This window comes from Saccopteryx leptura, chromosome X (assembly GCF_036850995.1).
Source record: "Saccopteryx leptura isolate mSacLep1 chromosome X, mSacLep1_pri_phased_curated, whole genome shotgun sequence".
Lineage (NCBI taxonomy): Eukaryota > Metazoa > Chordata > Mammalia > Chiroptera > Emballonuridae > Saccopteryx > Saccopteryx leptura.
Window position 1 is genome coordinate 83,908,046 of NC_089516.1, and position 7,564 is coordinate 83,915,609.

The window sequence follows — 7,564 nt, forward strand, 5'->3', positions numbered from 1 at the left end:
CCAAGGAACAATGTGAACTGAGGAACGGAATTAAACCTGTAGGGAAGGGGGAAGGGAGCTGTTGAGAGGGAGGCAAGGGAGATGTTGAGGGTTAACGTGGGTGGGGGGGAGATGCCTTTGGGCATCTATGTAAACACAATAAATTAAATTTTAAAAATTTAAATACATGCAATTTGTAAAAGAAAACCTTAAAACATATTAGTAAAAATGTTAAAAATAAAGTATAGAATTAAAAAAAATATTCCAGAAAAATACTGAAAACAAAACAAACTAAAACAATATATTTATATTTATATTTATACTTTAATACCTTCGCAAACTGAGAGTTTTACAGTATAGTAAAATTTACTCTTTGTGATTTACAGTTCTCCAAATTTTGATAAATGCATACAGATGCATTTAACATATTTATTATTAAATTAATAATATAGAACAAACTTATCATTCTTAAAAATTCTTCATGGATTCCCTTTATATATAACAACTCACCCCACCACGAGCCCTCCTCGAATACAGATCTGTTCCATGTTCCTTTAGTTTTCCTTTTTCCAAATTTACATATAAATGGAATCATAAAATATATGGCTTTTGATGTCTGATTTCTTTTACTTAGTAAAATGCATGAGATTCCCCCTAGTTTTATAGCGCTTAATAGGTAATTACTGTTGGCATTGAAGAGTATTTCATTATATGAATGTACTAGAGTCTGTAATTCATCCACTTATTGAAGGACATATTTATTGTCTCCAGGTTTTGGTTATTATGAATAATGCTGCTGTACACATACACATATGTTTTATGTGACTTTGTTTAAAAAAAATAGTATAGTGTAGTTTGCATACAATACTATGTTAGCTTATACAACATAATGATCTGACATTTATATATTGTATAATGTGATCATCACAGTAAGTCATCATCTGTCAGCTTGCAAAGATATTACAATTTTCGACCATATTCCATGTGGTATACACTTTATCTCTGTGACGTATTTATTTTATACCTGAAAACTTGTACTTTTTATTCCCCTATACCTTTTTCAGCCGTCTTCTCAACTCCTCTTCTTTGGAAGCAATGTTTTTTGCCATTACCTAGGAGTGTATTTGTGTTTTGTTTTCTTTGTTCTTTTGTTTAATCTTTGTAATATTCTATGCAAAAGTGAAGTTATATAGTATTTGTCTTCTCTAACTTATTTCACTTAATATCATAACTTCTAAGTCTATCCATGTTGTATTAGCAAGCTTTCATTGTTTTTAATGTAAAGCCTGACCAGGCAGTGGTGCAGTGGATAGAGCATTGGACTGGGATGTGGAGGACCCAGGTTCGAGACCCTGAGGTCTCCAGATTGAGCACAGGCTCATTGGACTTGAGCATAAAACTCACCAGCTTGGACCCAAGGTCACTGGCTCGAGCAATGGGTTACTCGGTCTGCTAAAGGCCTGTGGTCAAGGCACGTGTGAGAAAACAATCAATGAACAACAAAGGTGTTGCAATGAAAAACTAATGATTGATGCTTCTCATCTCTCTCCGTTCCTGTCTGGCTGTCCCTATCTATCCCTCTCTCTGACTCTCTCTCTGTCTCTGTAAAAAAAAAAAAAAAGAAAAAAAAATCTGTGGTCCGTTTACACAACAAAGTACATTTATTTTTGTTCAGATATCTTAACAAACTAGATATAGAAAAGTATTATATATGCTAATTGATAAAAAAGATACATCAAAACCATATTAATTTTTATACTTAATAGTGAAAATATAAACAATTACTGTTAATCAAATGGATACAAATTATCTCACCACTTCTATTTATTATTGTATTGAAAAAATAATTGATAAGTAATATGATTGAAAAAGAAGAATCAAAAGTATATTACATAAGCAATTCAATTTTATATACAATATAAACATTCTAAGAAAAATCTACAAATGCATTTTTGGAATTAAGAATTGAATAATTGAATTCAGCAAGGAATGAATAAAAGATCAATAAAATCAATAAAATCAACAAAAATTAATAACATCCTTATATTTCATCTACAGCCATATAGAGAATATAATATGAAAAAGAGAGAGAGAGCGAAATCTCATGGACACAGACAATCGTGCAATGATTGTCAGGGGTGGGGGGAGGGGGAATGGAACAAGAGGCTCTCAGGGGGATAAATGGTGATGTACCAAGACTTTACTTCAGGTGGTAAACACACAATACAGTGTACTGATGATGTATTGTAGAATTGTGTACCTGAAACTTGTATAATTTTGTAAATCAGTGTCATCCCAATAAATTCAATTAAGAAAAGATTATATTCACTATAACAGCATAACAAAAGCAGTAAGGAGACAGAAAGCAAAAAGGACCATAGAAAAAAAAGAACAGTAGCTTAAGGAAGAGTTTCCAAGAATGCCAGGTTATAAGGTCAGAGAAGACCTTAGTGAGAATGTGACATTTGAGCACAGGCTTGATAAAGGCGATATAGGTAGTCAAGGAGAAGAGCATCCTCGCCAGAGGGAATAGCCAGTGAAATGATCTAAGATGAGAAGAATGACTTGTCAGAGGATCAAGAGACCAGTGCATGGCTTTATACTGCTGACATATTTACACTGAAATACATGATGTTACAGTCACTGAAGTGAAATTGAGAAAAACACAGATATCAATAATTAATAGAATAGATTACTTGTGATATATTAATGTATATAATGGAGTATTATATAGCAATGAGAATTAATTTTACTTGTACACTTGTGAACATAGATACTCTCAATTAAAAAGTTGAGTGAAATAGGAAGTTTTGAAATATATGTGTGTAATTATATAAATGTTATAGATGAACATATCAGTTGTTTTTGGATATAGGTATATTGTTTATCAATACATGTTTATGTGAAAAAGTTATAAAGTATGGACAAGAAGAACATACCACCAGGAGTTTAATGGCTACTTCTGAAGTAAGTGATTTAGAATCAGTGAGAAAAAAAGGCCTTAATCTATCTGTAATGATTCATTTATCTTAAAACAAATACAAAACAAAAATAGTAGAACATTATTACTTATTACATCTGGGTGGTGAATATTTGGGTACCTTATTTATTATTCACTTTATGTGTTTCTGATATATTTTGATTTGAAAAATTACAATTAATGGAAAAGGTGTCTTTGTTAGAAATAAAATTTTAGACATCTTGAATGCTACTTATTATATGTTATTTTTATTCTTCATATATATTTTACTACACTGCAATATTAGCTTCATTTTTGCAGTTCCCAAAATGCTTAGTATAGTATATTTCACAGAATAAATATTTGATAAACTTGAAAGAATGATTAAAGTCACAAGTAATTAATATACTTTTTAACACTCACTGGTAATTTTCTCAATATTGTGACTGGAATGATTGATTTACAAGTACAGAATAGAAGAAGAGTATGTGAGAATTTGACTTTATGTTTTTAAATGTTACATTCAGTTCTAGTTAAAATCAAAGCAAAACAAACAAACAAAAACTCAGGTGGTCAATTTCTTATGGCTGTAATGAAGTGTTTATAGCCTGGGATGGTTGACACCTTGATTTGTGAACATGTAAAAGTCCATGTGTTTGTAGTAAAATAAGGCTCACTATTGTAGCATAGACAAGGGAGGGACGCAGTCCTTTCAGGTCAGTACTTTTAAGAGGCAATAAGGCAGTAAGCTAAAATGAATGAAAATGGTGCTGAGAGATGGGTAATTTACCAGACATGTTAGTAATTTTTAATGATAATGAAGGTCATCTGTCACCTGCATGAAGAAAGCACATGCCTTTCTTTGTGCATCGGTATATTTAATTTTAATAGCCTAGAACGTGGTGAGCCTGATAATAAACTTAGTTATGAAGTTTGTCTTTATTGCAAATCACTGATTTGACAAAAACAAAAGTACCAATTCAAAATATGTAATATTTGGTCCTTGGAAAGCAACGTTTGGCTTAAAATGTTAGTTTTGTTTTTCAACTATTAAAATTAAAAAAATACACGTGGCCTTTGTATGAAGAAAACTCATCTCTCATTTATGCATGAATGAATAAATTTATAATGGCATATCTACATATTGGATTGAATTATTATTCTTTTTTAGAAAGTCACAGAGGTAGAAGAAAAGAACTGTAGGGAAAAAATAGGCTTAGAAAATAAGTTACAACAAAGAAGGGCCCTTCGAGCTTAGGAGAGAAAGAGAGAGAAATATACACCTTGAGAGACAAAAGAGAAAAGAGGAAGAAGTCTAGGCGTGCTCTAGTGAAGGAGGAAGGGAGACAGAGAAAGAAAGAAATAGGGAGAATGATGCCTTGAGGAAACAAGGACACAAAGAAAGCTTCAGGAGTGCTCCATAGAGAGAGCTGCTTTGAACAGAATTCTTCTTATTATTATTATTTTTAAATATTTTATTTATTAATTTCAGACACAGAAAGTCATGGGGTGGGGGAGGAGTGAGAATCATCAACTCTTACTTGCTTCTCATATGTGCCTTGAATGGCAAGCTCTGGATTTCCAACTGGTGTGCTCAGCATTTCAGGTTTACGTTGTACGTACTGCGCCATCACAGGTCAGGTGGAACTGAATTCTTAATGAAATAAATATTTCTGTGGGAAGTTATCATAGTCTTTCTCAATATACTACCAAATTTTCAGTTTACTAAAATTTTTATTACAATTATATATGTGTGGATGACATATTTTATATATGTATATTGTATATACATATATTGTATGTTTGAAAGTGGGGAAATTTCAATGAAGTGTTAAAATTTTTTAGATGTTTGTTTGTTTTGAAAGAGAGGGAAAAAATACCGTACTGCTATTTCACTTATTTATGCATTCATTTGTTGGTTCTTGTATGTGCTCTGACCCAGGATCGAACCTACAAACTCAGCATATTGGGATGTACTCCAACTAACTGAGTTACCAAGTTAGTACCAAAACATTGACTTTAATTTGATACCTCTATCATTAAAACTGTGTCTTATCAAAATTCATTTAGTAAAAATGTTTCACCAATAAGAACAAGGAAAACTTTAAAGAGTTGTGTACACTGGGCAAGGTTTTAAAAAGTCAGGATGATAGAAATATTTCAGGCAAATTTTTAGATGATTGGTAATTTACGAGACAGAAAACTTGGCATTATGTTGACATAACTAGTACTATATCACTTGATCCAGAGTCAACCAGTTTTTCTCTTGAGGGAATACTTACTTGGAACAGGGAGACCCTGAGTCATTGTAGACTCATTTTACTCATGATGAAACAAAGACTCAAAGATGTGAAATTACTTACCAAAAAACTAACTGGTAGTAAGAGTAAAATTAAAAAGTTTCGGATGAAACTATCATATCCAAAAATAAAATCTATATAAGAAGGGTGTTTAGAAATTCTCTTCTGCATGAGGTAGAAGCAGAAGCGTATAAACTTGACACTGCCAACTGCGAGTTGCACTGTCTTCCTGGATTATACATATATAAGGACAGAGGTAATCTGCCATGGATTTATGAATCCATGTGGAAAATTAATAATGAAATCTGTAGAAACAAAAATTTTAGCCTTTACTAGTTTATAAATCTTAGACCGAAAATTTAAGAATTTGAAAATGTACATAACTATTTTTATGTATTTCTTTATTCAAGTTTTTACTTTTGAAGAATGAATTGAGTGTTAAATTTAGAGTCAAGTTTGTATATTCCATCAAAACCAAGATTTTTTTTAAGTCTGTGCTTTAAGACAAACACTTTGCAAGAGAGTGCATGAAAGGGAAAAAAAGTATATCATGTTTGATCGGACATTGACTAACTTAACAGAAGAGACTGTAAAATAAAGTTTATGAGTTAAGTAGGTAGTCGTCATAAAAGATGAAACAATCACTTAATACCTTCACATGCACAAAGACTTTTCCCCATATTGTCTTAATGTTTTTCATGTCTTTATTTTCTAAAACAATGTTTATTTAGTTCATAAATTAAATCAATTTCTGAGCTGTGTTTGATCTCAGTGTGTTTTGGTTATTTGTCAACAGTAAATTGTTTTCTTTTCTTCAGTAAGGTTATTAGGATCATATTAGTTCCTATAGATTAATCCCTTTACTTTTAACACCATTCCTAGTTTTAACATATTATAAAACCACCATAAACTGCACTCTCGACTCACATTATCTGACTTATTGAATAATCTAAAACAGTAAATGAGCTAGAAATCATTTACATTAAACTTTAGAAAATGATTATGTTCTTCTGCTGGAAGGTATACATGTTTGATGTTCTAAGAATTCATGTGAATTGAAATAAAATAATGGAACACTAACATTTGCTATACTATAAAATATATCATCTCCACAATCTGTACCATGTGTTAAATTTCCATACATTCTCCTTCTTAAACGTCCTTAATAAAAAGTATTACAGGTGGTCAATTAAAGAGCTTTTTCTTCAATTTCTCAAAAAAAAGAAGTATTACAAAAATTAACTAGATAGAAAAAAATAACAAGTTTGTTACTATTCCTCTTTAATTTAATTTTTGGTTGATAAATATTTGGCAGTGTCTTTACTATACTTTGGTAGTAAGAACCCATGTTTGCAATTTACTTAAACAAACAATAATATGTATTGTTTTAATAAAGTTCATATTGAACTGGTCATCCTACATTTAATCTGGCAACTCTATATTAGTAAGCTTTTTGTCTCTTGCCACTCAAGATTTTTAAAAAGGTATAAAATTTCAATTGGTATCACATCCCTTTGTCAATTTTTTCATTATGTTTTACTGAGATATCTTCTTTTGACCATTTATTGTTTATGATATTAATCTGTTATATCAAAATAATTTTAAGAGATTTACAAAGTTATTCAACATTTATTAATTCATTTGATCCTCACAAAATCTTGTGAGGTTGGTAGAATATGCACTTTATAAATGATGAAACAACTCGTAGAAGTTCCCTTACTTGCATTCTGTTACTGGTGGACAATGGATTAAAATCCAAGTTTGAGGAGCTATCTAGAACACACTATATAGAATACATCACAGTGTTTCTTATTATTTAAGATAAATAGCAAAAAATATTACAAAATTGAACCTTTACCTGAGAAATATTTAGATATATTTCTGAAGTACATAATATACTTTATGATTTCTCCTTATACAAATTGAAACAATTTTTCTTATTTTCTACCTTTCCAGGGCAGCAGTAGTATTTATTTATTTCATTTTTTAAATTCATTTTTAGAAAGCATGGAGAAACAGAGAGAGAGAGAGAGAGAGAGAGAGAGAGAGAGAGAGAGGAGAGGGGAGAGAGAGAGAGAGAGAAAAGGGGGAGGAGCAGGAGGGTTCAACTCCCATATGTGCTTTGACCAGGCAAGCCCAAGGTTTTCAACCAGCAACCTCAGCATTCCAGGTCGATGCTTTATCCACTGCACCACCACAGGTCAGGTGGGCAGCAGTAGTATTTATTCATTGTAACAGGAACTTAGAATTATAAATGTATCTTTTCTGTAGTACTTTCTTAATTATACAAAAAAAATAGTTGCCATTTAAAATTGCGATAGTGATC